At 36.9% G+C, this 17,147-nt stretch overlaps 1 protein-coding gene across 3 annotated transcripts in view; it reads left to right on the forward strand.

Annotated features, from left to right (window-relative positions):
• Positions 1 to 17,147, forward strand: part of LOC143223638 (uncharacterized) — a 71,780-nt gene that overhangs the window by 18,998 nt on the left and 35,635 nt on the right. The gene's annotated exons all lie outside the window — the stretch shown is intronic.

The raw sequence follows: 17,147 nt of genomic DNA on the forward strand, positions 1-17,147 counted from the left end.
ATTTCTATGTTACTGCTATAAGAAACTTGTGTAAATAGTATAATACTCAAAATTAACGAGTTGCAAACAAGTGAGTTAGCAGCTTAATGTAATCGTAAATTAATAATTTAACAAAACGATAGGACGAACGGTAAACAAAACGATAACAAGGTAAAGTTTTTACTTTATTCCACGCTACATAAATGGTATTCCAATTATTGTTTAAACTAATAATGTAAATTACCTGATTGTTTAAACTAATAATCCCTGTACAGCTTCAGTGTTTGTTGATACTTTTGAGTTCTTGTTAGACCATATTAGCTCTTTCTCCTTCCTGGTCTAAAGTAGAGGTTTCTTAGATTTCTTGGTGATCTTACTTTTAACATCTAACGTAGAATTGACAATTGAATTTTTTTTATAAGTTTTACATAGCCATCTGGAAGTTTCTACTATCCATCAGTCAACGTTTGCTATCCAAATTGTTTATACTATCCGTTCAGTCAGTTTTTACTGTCGGCACTGTTTATACTATCCGTACGGTCTGTTTTGTACTGCCAGCACTGTTTATACTATCCATTCAGTCTGTTTTGTACTGTCAGCACTGTTTATACTATCCATTCAGTCTGTTTTGTACTGTCAGCACTGTTTATACTATCCATTCAGTCTGTTTTGTACTGTCAGCACTGTTTATACTATCCGTCTCCAAGTCTCTTCGCTATTAATTGCTCAGTTTTGCACTATCTGTTCATACATATGTGTTATGCCTGTAACAATATCTATATTTGCTATTGTGTTGTGCGAAAACGTTAAGAGTCCAGCTACAAGTAAGCCTGATGTTAAGTGATTCACACATTAGGCAATTTTGACTTCTAAATAATTCTTTGTTTTTGAAGCTCTATTTTGAGATATTTTTATGAAAGAAAAGTACAATCAGTATGCTTCAAAATGTTTTTCTTAGACAAAAATATTGTCTTATTGTAAAGTGAATTTTAAATTCTTAGTGCTATTGTCAATGAAAGCTATGAGCATTAGTGCCATCCATCGTTTAAAAGATCAAAATGGAAGTTTTGTTCCATTACTGACCGAACGGACCAAAGCCACGTTTGGAAATTCTTTACTCGCCGTCATGATAAAATGGTCAAAGCAAAGTACCAGCATCGCGTTGTGACCATTATTTAGTCTTGACCAGTGTGTCTTGGGAAAAGTAAAGAAGATAATTAAAACAAGGGTGTTATATGGACATCTGGTGGCGTTCGTGCTCCTGTGACTCGAATGTCCGAGAATCAACTAAACCTCTAACTGTATGTCGTATCCGATGATGATGGTATGGATGAAGAATAGTGGAAGGATTCCATCACTTTCTTCTTCAAGTACATGGTGATTTTTCATTTTAAGTGCCAAAAAGTACAGACGTCTACAGTAATAAGCGACAGGTACTTCCTAACATTGAGTATGTAAATTTTCAGTAGAAGTGTTCTAATGTGACTATGGTTTATTAGATGGCTTCTAGTGACGTTCGAAGTAGAAGAGTAATCAGTTTTATGGTAGCCATTAAAACACGTCCAGCAATTGACCCAATACAAATTATTCGAAATTCATCTCCAAACGTGCAATTTTTTGAATACTCAATAAGCTTTCTGCACCTTAATAGTCTTCATTATTTTAAATAACTCTAACTTTGCAAAAATACTCTGCAGTCTGTGTCTATAGAAGAAGCAAATTTTGGTTGCTGTTCCTTTGAGATTGGTATTGATGTTGTCGGTGGATATCTGCTTTAGACATGAAACTAAAGTTTATTCGACTTTTTTGTCAGCGTGTTGCATTATTAGTTACAATTCGCTACAGCTTTGTTGTCTGGTAACAAGATATGCGTTAACAACCAGAACTTATTCCACTCACCAAAGATAAGGAGGAAACAAACGAGGAACATTGAGTAAAGATCTTACACCCAGTTTATCACCATCCCTCAGTGCAATGTGACCCAAGTGACCAAGAGATAATTTGGTTAATATGTGATCGTATTGTGGTCTTGATCACTTTCAAAGGTTGGTCACATGAAGTTGGTAATGTTTAATATACAAAACATACTGTTTAGCTACAAATTCACAAAGAACACCATCCGTCTTGTGAAATGTAAGAGTATCTCTCCACTAACATAGTGTATAGTTCTGTGTTTTGGCCACCATGGCTTAACTGTTTTCGCCTTCTCCTTAAAACCTCATGTGCTAGATAGGATCGCCCATGAGGAGAAGCGAATACTGAAGCAAGAAACAACAGATTGAGGGAGGGTCGGTATCCGTGGTTGAGAAATTGGTGATGTCTGCCACAGCTATTATTGAGTAACAGAAGTGGTATGAACATGACAAGAAGTAACTAACAATGAAGTATGAAATTTATTAGGAAGAAACAAAGCTTTCAGGATCTAATTTGGTTGGTTTAAGGTGCTGCTTTGCAAGGTGTTAATGTTTTTTGTTTTTTTTTATAGAGTTCACAACTCGTATTCTTGTTTAGAATATATATGAGAGAGTACTTGTGAGCTGACATGTCATGAAAGGCCCAGCATTTCTAGGTGGGTTGAGGCGTTTGAGTCGTAATCTGAGGGTCGCGGGTTCGAATCTCCGTCGCACCAAACGTGCTCGCCCTTTCAGCCGTGGTGGCTTTATAATGTGACGGCCAATCCCACTATTCGTTGGTAAAAGTGTAACCCAAGAGTTGGCGGTGGGTGGTGATGACTAGCTGCCTTCCCTCTAGTCTTACACTGCTAAATTAGGGACGGTTAGCGCAGATAGCCCTCGAGTAGCTTTGCGCGAAATTAAAAAAAACAACAAAAAAAAACGAAATTTGGGAGTAGCCTTAGAAATGAAAAAACGTACTTGGAAACTTAATAAGGGAAACATAAATAACTTAAATCTAGTTTTTAACGCTCCGTGCCTCCAGGTGGCACAACGGTATATCTGCGTACTTACAACGCCAGAATTCGGATTTCGATGCCTATGGTGGGCAGAGCACAGGTAATTTTGTATATAGCTTCAAACAAACTAATGCTTCGTGATTTTTTTCGTTAACCGTGAAAACAAAGTAACATACGGTAAGCCGATTGATTTTTATTTTTGTTCTCATATTGTCTATTATGTTTGAGTTTATTCGAATATTACCTGCATATTTTATATTTTGGGATTGTTTATTTTATAATTCAATTCTGGCTACAAAACAGAAGAAACTTGTGCCATAGTTTCTCCTGATGTGTCATGAATCTGAAAATCAAGCAGGGAAATTCGTATAAAAAATCTTTTGCACTAGTTTCTTCTGGTGTGCATTAATCTGAATATTCTAAAAGGAGACACGGAGGTTAATTGAAGTTAGACATGTTTGCAACGTCACGTAAGCTCGCAACAGAAATCTCAATGTTTTGGCACATTTGTATCTTCTAAAGCGTTATATTTTTTTCCTTACAATAGAATTTTCTCTTAGTTTTATATTCATTCTAACCGAACAATGGAACAATTATGTTCAATTTTAATTCTCTGGACATTTTTCTGCGTATCATACCTTTTTAATTCTAATACTTCAAAAGATTACTATAGTCAGAGCCGTATTTCTCTTCGTACGTTTTTGTCAAATAGAGGTTTTCTGTTTCCCACTTATCACTTTGTTTCCATGACAACTAGCGAAGAATCTTAAAAATATATTTGAACAAACATAATGTAATTTTAGCATTTTTTTAGACTAATCTAATGTCCCTTTTTGTGCTTTTATAACTACAAAAGTGTAGACAATAAAAAAAGATAAATGAGCAGATGGTTCAATGGGAAATATGCCGAGTTTACCCATACTAAAATAAAAAGTGCATCTATAACTAACAGTGGTTGTAATCAGCTGTATCTCACCTTAAAACCAGTGTTATCTTTATTTGATATTAACATCCACATTGTCTTTACGTATAACATTAACATAAGTTTCGCCTAACATGAACTTTGTATTAAATGCATGGTAGATATGCCTACTTTTAAGTTTATGTATGTATGTATGTATGTATGTATGTATGTACGTACGTGCTTTACATACACAGTTAACGTTTCTGAGGTGTTTGTTGTTGTTGTTTTCATAATATATTCGACAAGTGCAACGACTTTTTATTTATTCTTAATTAACAAAGTGTAATGTGTTTGTTCTTGTGAATTTCGTACAAAGCTGCTCGAGGGCTATCTGTGGTAGCCGTCCCTAATTTAGCAGTGTAAGACTAGAGGGAAGGCAGCTAGTCATCACCACCCACCGCCAACTCTTAGGCTACTCTTTTACCAACGAATAGTGGGATTAATTGTCACATTATAACGCCCTCACCGTTGAAAGGGCGAGCATATTTAGTGCGACCGGGATTCGAATCCGCGACCCTCGGATTACGAGTCGAACGTCTTGACCCACTTGGCCATGCCGGGCCCTATTGTTTTGAGCGCACCGAGGGGAATCTAACCCCTGATTTTAGCGATGTAAGTGTAATGTTTGCGAAACTGGCTCTAAGGGTAATATGAACACAAGAAATGAAACATATTTTACATAAATACATGGTTGTGTAGTAAAGTTAAACGTTGTTACAGCTACGAAAGTGTATATTCTCCGGTTTATAATTAATACAAGTTATGGAAATAATATATTCAGAATACGTGTATAAGACATAATGACGACCTTAAATGCTGCTACTATCAGACTTCATTGTTTAAAGGACACTTGTGTTGATATATCGTCAGCAAATAAATGGATGTTTTTACATGTCATACGCAATTAATTTATGTTTAGGCATGCCTATATCCGTTTATCAGAACACGTGGTTGAAAAGTTGGTCCTGTATGCCACAACCTATTGTTGAGTAACATTTATTCCAAGGTTTTTGTAAGTTATATCTTGAAATTCTATTCCAAGCCTGGTTTTGTATATGCCTTTCTTTGATAGCTATTTTTAAGATTGGTTTAGTATATGCCTTTTAGTATTTTAACGAATTAAGATGGTTATGTTGTTTGTCCTCGTATGACATTTATTCCAAGGTTTTTGTAATGTATATCTGTTTAAATTCTATTCCAAGCTTGGTTTAGTATATGCCTTTTATTTTAACGAATTCATTTTAGTTTTTAGCCAGCATCGGCATTAGATAAAGTTGAAGTCAGGGGAAACTGAAGGAAAGGATAATCTTTTAAAGTTGATAAAATTTAGAAAGAAACTGTTTGGTTATTTTGAAGAATTTATCCTTGTATGAGTTTGTAAGAATGTCGACCGCGAATGATCCTGTAGAAAGTATGTCTGGTTTTCTTCTCCAACCCATCTCGAATAATCGTCTTTATGTAAGTAGGCTTATGAAACGAATAAGAAAGCCATTTCTAAAGGTAATCCGAAAGAATTCTATTCAGTGAAAATGGGTAGTGTTGAAAATGATTATATAACAAAGCTTGTTTGAAACGGGATTTGGCAAGTGTGGGAAACAGTTTTCTTTACAGGATTGACCTTTCATCCTTGCTAATATAAAACCACGTCAAAAGCAAAGATCACAAAATCATCAAGTTGAAAATTAGTTTCCGTCAGTATCGACGTAAGTCGCATCTCGTCAGCGTCAAGAGTGACTGAAACATCACTGCATTACTTAGAAGATGTTAGATGTTTTAAAACGTTTCCAGTGTCTTGGCTGTTGTTTGTGTAGATGCTGACGTCATCATTATTTTAGACTAGTACTTCACCCCTAAAAACCTTGAACGTTATCAGCCCTCACAAGTTCGACACTCGCAATATGACTAGTTGTTTTGGATAAGCTGACTTATCAGAAAATTGTCACCAGTAACATATACCTAGTTACGTATTACACTTGTAGACGAACACGTTCAACCCATATTTCTGTCCTTCCGTAACCACTGAATAACAAACAGTTGTCACGTTATTGAATGACACTCAGGTTAAAATATACTTTTTTCAGGTATTTTTGTAATAAAACTAATTTTAAACGTGCCAAGCTCTGTTTAGGTAGTGGTTTGCGACTCCCGAATGATAGGCCTAAACTCTCCACCTGTAGGGCTGGTTTTGTCGTGGAAATGGTTTGATAGGCCCAAACTCTCCACCTATACGGCTGGTATAATTTTGTATAGTAATAACGCAACTCAAGCCAGGTGATTTCAACAGTCATGTTTCTGTAGAAGTGGCAGATGGTTCGTTCACAAGCTCCATTTAACCTGTATCGTAGTGTTCAGGACACGAACATGAAATAAAGAGTATCACGTAATTACAGTAGTCTCTCGTGAAACAGTAGTAGTACACGTGCACTGAGATAAAAAGTTTATTAATTAGCCTGAATAAAAAAATATTGTGTTTTTTTATAGGTTGCATAAACGTTGTAAAAACGGTTTGTGCCGAAGGCTAATCAGTAAGGAATGATAGGTTAGAGTGAACTTGAGGATAATTTGAACTGGTTCCTTACCCCAAATGTTTTCTTTGCCCAACACGTGCAAGATGTCATTTATCATGGAAAAATAAGAATGCTGAGATGTACTTACCTTCATTGGTCCAAATGTTGCCTATTGATCAATTTATGAAACAAACACTTGTTCAATTGAATATTGTTTCGTAAATATTGTTATGTATTGGTTAGTAAATGGAAGTGTACACGTCACTGTTTCTGTTTCTTTAACTCGACTGTGAGATAATATTATAAATGTGAGATTTAAATTCGCAATCTTGTGAACTATATGCATCATGTACTTGATATACAGTACACAGTAAGCACATCTAACCATAAAATAATATCTACACAACATCGATAAGAAGCTGACAGTTATCTCTTTGAGACAAAGTTCAGTAAGCAGTAGTTTCATGCCACGTGTACTAAAGAAGCTAATTATCTTAGCACACGTGGAATTTCTTTGGACCTAACAACCTCGATACTCGTAATATATTAGAGGTAGTTCAGATTAATTAGGAAGGAAACCCTAGGTGTCGCTACCTTCAGCTGTTTCGGATTTACGCTATAAATAGTGAGCGTAGTTTATTTAATAATTTGACGGAAATATTTATTACTTGTTACATATATTACTTCCAGTATTTCCCGCTTTTTAGTTGGTTTTCTTTCTATAGTTCTACTGAAAACAATCGCAGCATCGATATTTGTGGGCTAAATTTAACCTCTCAGAGGTTACTCAGAGAATAATCCTATATTAATTCACGTTATGTGTTTGTGGATTTAATTTTGGATCTATCAGCAACAAGCTGGGCAGGTGGAACTGGGGTGTTCTGGTGAAGGGGATGCTCAGCTATATAACGTTGCATCAGAAAAGTTTCCCAGACTATGGCTGGGAGGTGTGAAGTATGTCTCTAGGGATTCTGTACTCGAATCTAGGATTTTGTGTTTCTCTTCCGCACTGGATCCCGGTGGTGCACTGTTTGAAATTGTTCGTATACCCTCTCACAAGCTTGCGGGACCAAATGCGTCTCACATGCTCAGGTACCACGGGCGAGTGCCCGAGAGGAGATTGTTTGCGGGTACAGACATCGCCCCTCTCCATAATGTAGTAATATTAGAAGTAATTGAGGGGGTTGATCGTCAAGTGGGCCATATGTGAACCGTGAGAGGCCCTTCGAACTCCGCAGCAGAGTGCGGATATCTTTTCCTAGTTTTGTTAAAATTGTAACATAACTCGCGAGGAACGAACTAAAGCCGTGAACTCAAAGCTGTTTTCTCGCGTTAAAACGCGAAGGTCATATGTTGTTGGTTCAAGCAGTATCAGCTATCACTGTTCCAGAGAGAGGTAAAAACGTGTTAAACCAGACATTTTCTAATTTGTGCTGATCTACCCACGTTTTACGTTTTCTCTATATAATTACCAAGGTTATGGTGTCTGTCTTTGAAAGACATTAAACCTCAGCTGACAACGCTTCTGATCCGTTCTAAAACGTCCCCCGCTGAGACAGCGGTAAATCTTCGGGTTCACAACGCTAAAATCAGGGGTTTGATTCCCTTTGGTGGACACAGCAGATAGCCCAATGTGAACTGTTATGTATTAAGGACGTTATCTCTTAATGGGTGTAACACTATTTTGATTTAGAAATAAACGGTAATACCGTTTGTTACTGTTTTACCGACCATGTCACAATTGGAAATCCACAATTGGTTGACAGTTTTAAAAGTGTAACAACTATAGAGAATGTACTTTGAAGTTTCGTTAAAGTAGAAGTGGTTTGAAGTTATAAATAATATAAAATCGTAATTTCTTTTCCATTTCTTATTTGAACGAGTGTAAAATAAAAATGAAGATGGACCTTGGGGTTAGTATGTGATCGATACGTAACGTCATGTGACCAGTGTGAGAAACACATTGTTGAGGTTCGTATATCATTCACCTCAACTACGAGTTCAAAGACTTCTGCTGCCACTCTACACGTTTTGAACTAACCCACTTTCTAAACGAATCGAAGTATTCCAACCAAAGGTCAAATAAAGTGACAGTATTTGAAAGATTTATTTCGTAATCCGGGGTGGTTTTAAGGCCACCATGTGATGTACAGTCCATACATAAATAGGTGTTTCACCATTTGACGGACGGGTGTTTTAACTTTTCAATGTATCAACTTAATTAAATGAACGAAACGCGTTGTTCAACTGATGACATTCTATAGCGAGTAATGTTTTGTGTCGGTAAGCATACTTACAATTGAGAAGACTTGTGAATGAAGTAATATGATTGGTGTTATATTTAAATCGATCGACTACCGGTTTTCCGTGATCGTGAAATTCGACAATTCCACTGATTCCGCCTGTCGCCAGATTATGCATTAATTATTCCGACTTGGATTGCCCCATAGATTATCGATAAAATACTGTTTACTTATTGGTTAGTTCAGCTCAAAGTTTACATTTCATAAAGTCAGTGTTGCAGTTTACGTTTCGTCCGGTTTCTACACAGCTCAGTTCACATTGTATATATCGCCCAGTTCAGCGTTATAGTGTACGTACCATACAGTTTAGTGTTAGTTCGCATTTCATATAGCTCAACGTTACAGTTCATACTACATGTCACGTTGAGGTTAACATAAAGGTAACCTTTACAGTGCATGTTGAATGTATTTACCCTACAATACATTGTGAAGATTAAAGGCAGCCCGGTGTTACAATTTACATTAAATATTATGTAGCGGTGCGGATACTGACATTACCTGTAGTTTATGATTTACGTTAAATGTTTTTTTTTCTATTGTAGTGGCTATTGATAAATTTTAAAGTTGATATTAAGAACAGTTTTGGGTTAGTACTGATATTACTATGCAAAATTGCAACATTGATATAATTATCGTATATAACTCAGTATCATTACTACCAAACGTTGATGTAGTGAATTTAGTAATTATGTGTACATTAAATGTTGTTTAGTGTTAGCTAGCATACTTTTTTTTACATTGTGTGACGCACGTTATGACAGACTATAGAAATAGAACGTTACGAGCGCTTTTAAAATTTAGTATTCTAATATCAATTGTGTATATTAACCCTAAAGAACCCCCAAAAGTGAAACATTCGTTTAAATAATGTTATTTTGTATTTATTTGGAGTATAAAGGCCGTTTATGTTAACTTTTACCAAAATGTGTAGATCCCTCCAGTATGCCCTATAAATTTTGAAAGATAACCCTGACTAGTTTGTTATAGATCGTATCTGTTATAACAATATCCGGTATTAGTCTGTGATGAAAATGAACGCATCCCTATCTGAATGCGCATACGCGCACTTTATATCAGTGGATGTGAGCAAAAGACGAATATAATTATATATTAATAGACATTTTGTACAAAATGTTAGAAGCTTGGATTTTAAAAGGCTTTAATGTTAGGGCATAGAACAACAGCTTTATTTACTGAGAGCATTAAGTATCTAGCTTTAACTAACCAAAAGCAAATACGAGCACAAGTGAAAATGCTGATTTATCTATGGAATACAGGCAGTACTTAAGGCTTAACCAGTGTTAGGCCTAAGACACAAGTAGACTTGTAGCCTTCGGTGTCTGCGATTAGAATTACTTTATTATTCAAGAAACCCTGCACTTAGAAATACGGTTGTAACTAATATTGACCAGAAGTGTTTTGTGTCTCTGTTTTAATATAGTTTACTGATAACTTTAACGTAAGAGCATATACATCAAGATAAAACACCACGTGGAACCACTTTTCATCGTCCTGCAGAACACTCTCCGTTCCCTGCCGATCGACCTTTGAGAGATCTTGAAGAAAATGAACCACGAAATCCTTACTCCCATCACACTGGGCCCCGGTATGGCCCGATGGTTAAGGCACTCGTAATTCCATGGTCGCAGGTTCGAATCCCTGTTATACCAAACATGCTCGCCTGTTCAGCCGTAGAAGCATTATAATGTGACGGTCAACTACACTATTCGTTGGTAAAAGAGTACCCCAATAATTGGCGGTGGGTGGTGATGACCAGCTGCCTTCCCTCTAGTCTTACACTGCTAAATTAGGGACGGCTAGCATAGATAGCCCTAGAATAGCTTTGCGTGAATTTCAGAATAAACAATACTCCCATCACTGTAATGCCAGTAATGTTTATTCAGAAACGTAGTGATTGATAATGAGGTATCTAGCCAGGTAAATGTTGGGAAAGTTTTAAAACATATTTCTGCATAACCCTATTACCAAGCGGATTCTGATGGACATAACTCAGAATACCTTACTGCATGAACTAGCACACTATTGGAGGAAGTTGTTGTCAGGGCGGGACCACACTGTTCATGGCATTTTCTGTAGATACTTTTGATCTCACCTCTATTTCTTCATAACCTCCTCTGGAACCTCCTTGACTGTCCAGTAACACCCAGAAAGTCACCATTAGCAGCATGGTTAAATTGTCCTTAATGTCTTCCCCAATAAAATCCATGTATCAATCTGGTCGAGAGGTTTTGCTGTCCAGCTACCTAAACGTGATGCTTTGGAAGTTCATCGAGAAGCAGATATCCCAGAGGACTGACACGTACAATTAGATATCCCAGAGGACTGACACGTGCAATTAGATATCCCAGAGGACTGACACGTGCAATTAGTTACATCAAGGTCTCTACTTGTTATTCTTATTCAAATTGTCATGAACAATGTCAATGTACATGCTGCCTGGTTCGATAATTATAATGTCTTAATCCCGTTTTGTTTTTCAACCACCTTCTATTGAAGTTTCTGTTCCCATTTTTATTCTCCAAATGTTTTTCCCACTTGATCCTCTCATGGTGTAACTTTATAGATCCTGAATTTTCTTACAGCTACCTTTTACCATTCTCGGATCCTGGATCAAGACATTTACCAGGTAGTCCTCACTCTGTCATTGAGTTTAAATCTGTTTCATATCTTAGCAAAGTGAAAATACGCATGTCTGTTCTGCTCAATAACTGATTTTAAACCGTTTTCTAAACGAAGTGACTCATTCTTGGAATCGTTCATTTCTATTTCCACAAAAGAATATTGCCCGCTTTTTAGTTTCAGTTTTGGTGTTTTATCTTCCTACTATTCCTTGTTTCAATTAGTTAGTTAGTTATCACCATTAGATTCCATCAAGGAACAGAGGGCCGCAATCGCTTGCGGATTCTTCAACAATTATTTAAGTGAGTAGGTTGTTAGCCCACTGCACCGAGCCGTCCTTAATTTAGTAGTGTAAGACTAGAGGGAAGGCAGCTAGTCATCACCACCCACCGCCAACTCTTGCGCTACTCTTCTACCAACGAATAGTGAGATTGACCGTCATATTATAACTCCCCCACGGCTGGGAGGGCGAGCATGTTTGGCGCGACGCGGGCGCGAACCCGCGACCCTCGGATTACGAGTCGCACGCCTTACGCGCTTGGCCATGCCAGGCCCGTTGTTTCAATTGCATCCAGCTAATCCTGTCTGGTTCTTCCTCTTCTGGTACGTTTCTCTATCCTTTACATCAACCTGGTTGTTAATGAAACTTTGTCAGTTCTTTGATCCTGGATGAAATAAACTTCCAAATTGGATTTTTTTTCTTAACGGGACTGCAAATATGGAGCTTGTCGATTAGTTAATAAATAGCTATAATGTAAAAAAAAAAAAAAAAAAAACTTAGAATTTCTTGGTTTTTCTCTTGTGGTGCTACCACTGAGGCCACTAGAACAAAATATTTACATCCGTGTAAAGGTTCTCAAGGTTTCTGTTATGTACACATCTGTTTCACTTTTTATGCTAATGTTAAATTCAACTATTTTTACATGTAATAGTTAATTGTATGTGTGTAAGCGTCATACGTTGTATAGTTCAATCGATGTGAATTGGCGCTTATATTACTGCGCCATGTTACTACAACCTTTTAAGTTTTTCTTGTGGTTTAACTATTATTGTATCATATCGCCAAGTATGCAGAACTTTCTAGGCCTACGTCAGGTTATAGATAACGCACACAAAACTTAGTTTGACAGTTTGTGTTTATTAAAACAACCAAACTGATTTTTACAGTTTGACACCAAACAACGTATTTTATTAGGAAGTAAATGCATCCATCAATTACGTAATTTGCATGATTAACTTACTACTCAAAATATCCATAACATCTATAAATAATTATTACATACTACTACTGTTTAAAATGAATGACATTTTTAATATAAATTTCCTTTAACTGCTCAAAAGTAATATCTCTAAAAATGTTGAATTAGTTTTAAATACTTTATTAAAACATTCAAACTGCTGTTTTGGAAGTTTTCAATTACATCAACTGTTATTTACTTAATACAATAAATAACACAATTACTGTGCGTGCGTGCGTGTGTGTATGCATGCATGCACTACATGCCACACATACACCCGCCATGGCTAGGTGTTTGGGAATCTATACTTGTACGCCGAGGATCGCGGGTTCAAATATCCGTCACACCAAACGTGTTCTCCCTTTCAGCCATGGGGAGTTATAATGTGACGATCAATCGCACTATTAATTGGTAAGAGTGGCCCAAGAGGTGGCAGGGAGTAATGATGACTATCTGTCTTCCCTCCAGCCTTATACTGTTAAATTACGGACGACTAGCGCAGATAGTCCTTGTGTACCTTTGCGCGAAATTAAAAAAAAACACCAAAAAACATACAATACTGGCCAAAATCTTAAGGCCAATGAACATAAAGAAAAAATATGCATTTTGCGTTGTTAGACTCAACCACTTATTTGAGTAGAGCTTCGAAAGATGAAAATAAGAAAAGGGAAAATGGAATTAACCTAAATACTAGCTGGTCAAAAGTTTAAGACCATACTGAAAGGAAGCATTAATCGATAAAGATGTAACGAAATTTAGTCATTTTTGTTCAAGCATTAGCGTTGTCAACATTTCCCACTGACATCTCCTGTGTTAAATTGGGTAAAAACGTGGCAAAGGCTAAAAAGTTGACAGAGTTTGAACGTGGAAGAATTGTCGAGCTGCAAAAGCAAGATCTCTCTCAACGTGCCATCGCTGGTGAGATTGGGTGTAGTAAAACTGTTGTTACAAATTTATTAAAAGACCCTAAGGGGAACAGTACGAGAATTTTAAGTGGTCGACCCAAGAAAATTTCGCCGGCATTGAGCAGGAGGATTCGACGGGTTGTCTGGCAAGACACCAGCCGATCGTCGAACCAGATTGAGGCCCTTACGGAAGCAGAATGCAGTTCACGAACAATAATACGGCATCTACGAGAGAAAGGCTTTAAAAACCGTAAACGTCTTCAAAGGCCACGCCTCTTTCCACTCTATGAAACAGCTCGGTTAAACATTGCTGAGAAGCACCAAACATAGGATGTAGAAAAGTGGAAGAAGATTTTGTTCTATGATGAGAAAACATTTAACCTGGATGTTCCAGATGGATTCCAATGTTACTGGCACGATAAAGATATTCCACCGGAGACATTTTCTACACGACATAGTGGAGGAGGTTCCATCATGTTCTGGGGTGCTTTTTCCTGCCATGGAACAGTGGAGCTTCAGGTTATACAGGGGCGTCAAACAGCAGCTGGCTACATTGGCATGTTGGAGAGAGCATCCTTATTGACTGAAGGCCCTCGCTTGTGTGGAAATTACTGAATCTTTTAACAGGACAAAGCTGCAATCTACAATGCCCGCAGGACAAAGGACTTTTTCACGGAGAATAACATGATTCTTTTGGATAATCCAGCGTGTTCGCCCGAACTGAACCCCATTGAAAATGTTTGGGAGTGGATGGCAGGGAAATCTATAGAAATGGACGTCAATTCCAAACAGTTCATGATCTTTGTGGAGCCATCTTCACCACTTGGAATAACATTCCAGCCAGCCTTCTGCAAACGCTTATATCGACCATGCCAAATGATAGCCGTGCAACTCACTACTGAGACCTCTTGTTGGGCATTTCCTACCCTGTTTAGGACTTTTTTTTTGGTATGGTCTTAAACTTTTTAGTATTTAGGCTAATTTCATAGTGTTCACATTTTTCATCTCAAATGCTAAAAAAGTTTTTTATTTTCCCTTTTCTTATTTTCATCCTTCGAAGCTCTACTCAAATAAGTCGTTGAGTCTAATAACGCAAAATGCATATTTTTTTATGTTCATTGGCCTTAAAATTTTGATCAGCAGTGTATCACACAGGAAAGGAGAAATAAATTATTTATAAGATGAAATTTTCCAATATTTCAATTTGCAGTAAACCATCGGCATTGTTAAATTCATTTCTTTAAACACTTCTAATCCACCATTTTGTTTGACTCATATTTTATTTTTAAGTAATCCGTGCCTTCAAATTATTAATGAAATTATATAATTTCTCTTTGTTTTAAAATACGGAACGTTTTCTATAGTATATGGATATAAAGCTAGACCTCGACTACATTATTGTGAATTTAGCCATAAAGGATGTACGGTGAAGATTTTTAAAATAAAATTATCATAAATTGTATTGTAATAACAGAGCAGGGAATAATTATTCGTCTTATTAAGATTATGGCAAGTTAAAAGTGGCCTTGTTGAAACGCTCTGAACCTAACGAGGAAGGATTTTGTCTCAAGTTCAGAGAAGTCAAACCTCACACTGGAGAAACTGCATTTCAGTTTACGCCACATTTGCAGCAATATTTCACAAGATGGACTGACACGGCTAAGTGTAAAGTCAGTTTTGAAGAATTGGCAAATGTAATAATACACGAGCAGTTCATGATTCTCTGCTCGACTGCAATGTCACTGTTTCTAAATTAAAGAGCACCAAAAGATGTGGACGAGGTGATCAAGCTGGCAGAACATTATATGGAAGCCCATGGAGCGATTTTAACTTGTAAGTCGAAACCATGGGTATCTAACAAGAAACATTAGTTCACCAAAGACAACAGGAGGTTAGCAAATAAATTGGAGAAGAGATGCTAAATTTGTTAGAGAATAGGGCGCATAGCAAATGAGTGCAAGTCCATCACCAACAAGTAACAGCAGGAATATCAACATAAAACAGTCGAAGTTACTCACAAAGATGGTAATAGCAAGAAACAAGAAAAGAATAACTACCACCATGGATACTGCTGTCGGAAGAAGGAAGTTCTTTCACCATGATTAGACAATGCATGGTTGATAAACAGTTTAAGTTAGGAAATGGGTCAGCAGTGCCTGTGGTATTCAGAGCATGTGAGAACCATCAAGAGATGCAGTGAGCCGAAACATGCCTTTAGGGTGAAGGCTATCTCTGGTACAAGAAAATGAAGGTTATGCAAAATACTCAGCACTGAGAACCAGTTTAGTATCTGATCAGATGATGAGCAAGGTACTTCTGTGTGTGCTGATTGATGGGACAGTTTAAAGTTTCCCACTGCAAAAATTAAAGTGAATACTCCATACTAGGAGGTAAACCTTGAGGACAGGTGTACGAAGGCATAATCTATGATTTGTTAATTGTAAACATACCAGGTAGTAAATATTTGTAGGAACCAGACAAAGAAGACTGAGACATCTATTATCACAAGAGCTCAAGAAAGGCAATCAAAATACTGCAAATCTCGAAAGATAACATCCCGAATGTAGTTCTACGGGAAGTAAAGAAAGTGGAGATAAAAATATTCACTGGAGATATCTTGGTAGAAAGTTGAACACAATATCAAGTGGAAAGGGACTTAAAGAATTGAGGACTAGAAGAAAGTTCTGTCAGATCTACTGAGGAAGAGTTGCATAGATCATGGTATCAAGATAATACCAGACTCAGATCGGCTCACGAGTCGACGGGAAGGCAGCCAGGAGCAAAGACGGCAGACACAATCACCTGCAATTTCCATTGGCCGGGTCATTGGAGATGTGACAAGACTCTGCGTCGCTGCAAAACCATAATGAAATTTTGTTAGATTATGTAAAGAAGTAAAGAGTCAATATCCTTTCATTTGTGCTGGTTTACTTCAGGCCCAAGCATTTAGCTAGTAAAACATTATTTGTCATTGTCAACAACAAACTGTGGAATGAATCTAATTGGCGCTCTGCCCATCCGTGCTGTAGTCTTATTCAATCTTCAGTGTCTAACAAAATAAAGATGTATATTATCCTCTCACAGAATGTTACAAGATTTCGGTGGATGTTAGCAGACTAATACTAACTTAAACAACAATGATATTTACAAGTAAGATATTGTATAGTCCTGTACACCGTTCCAGGATCCTCCCTGTTTTTGGTAAAGTTATGTGGCTTTCTGGTCTCATGCCGGCAGAGTAATCATAGTTACGGAAAATCAATTGTTGAGGGAAGGGGTGTCTAAATTTTAAAATATCTTTCAAAATGATATAGAATTCAGTCAAAGATCATCTTTTTCAGGTTTTAAGTCCTTTTTTTAAGTCAGCTCAAGGCCTTTATCGGTAAGTCTGAGGGCTTGTATAATAAAAAACGGAGTTCGATATGTGTAGCGGGCAGGTCATAGCCCATTGTGAAGCTTTGTGCTTTACAACAAATCGCTCCTATTGTCTTAAGTATTACCACGTACAGTTACTGTGACAAACTGTGAACGAACTGTACCATATACTAATAGAGAATGAAAAATTAGAGTAATGTTACACTAAATTTAGTTGTTGGTGAACACAGAGAAGTTGTTTATTCAGAAATTAAGATAATTAATTTAGAATTATGATTATTTGAACTCAACAAAATTAATAAGTTAGTAAGTAAATATTATGGTT

This window comes from Tachypleus tridentatus, chromosome 8 (genome assembly GCF_004210375.1).
Source record: "Tachypleus tridentatus isolate NWPU-2018 chromosome 8, ASM421037v1, whole genome shotgun sequence".
Taxonomy (NCBI): domain Eukaryota; kingdom Metazoa; phylum Arthropoda; class Merostomata; order Xiphosura; family Limulidae; genus Tachypleus; species Tachypleus tridentatus.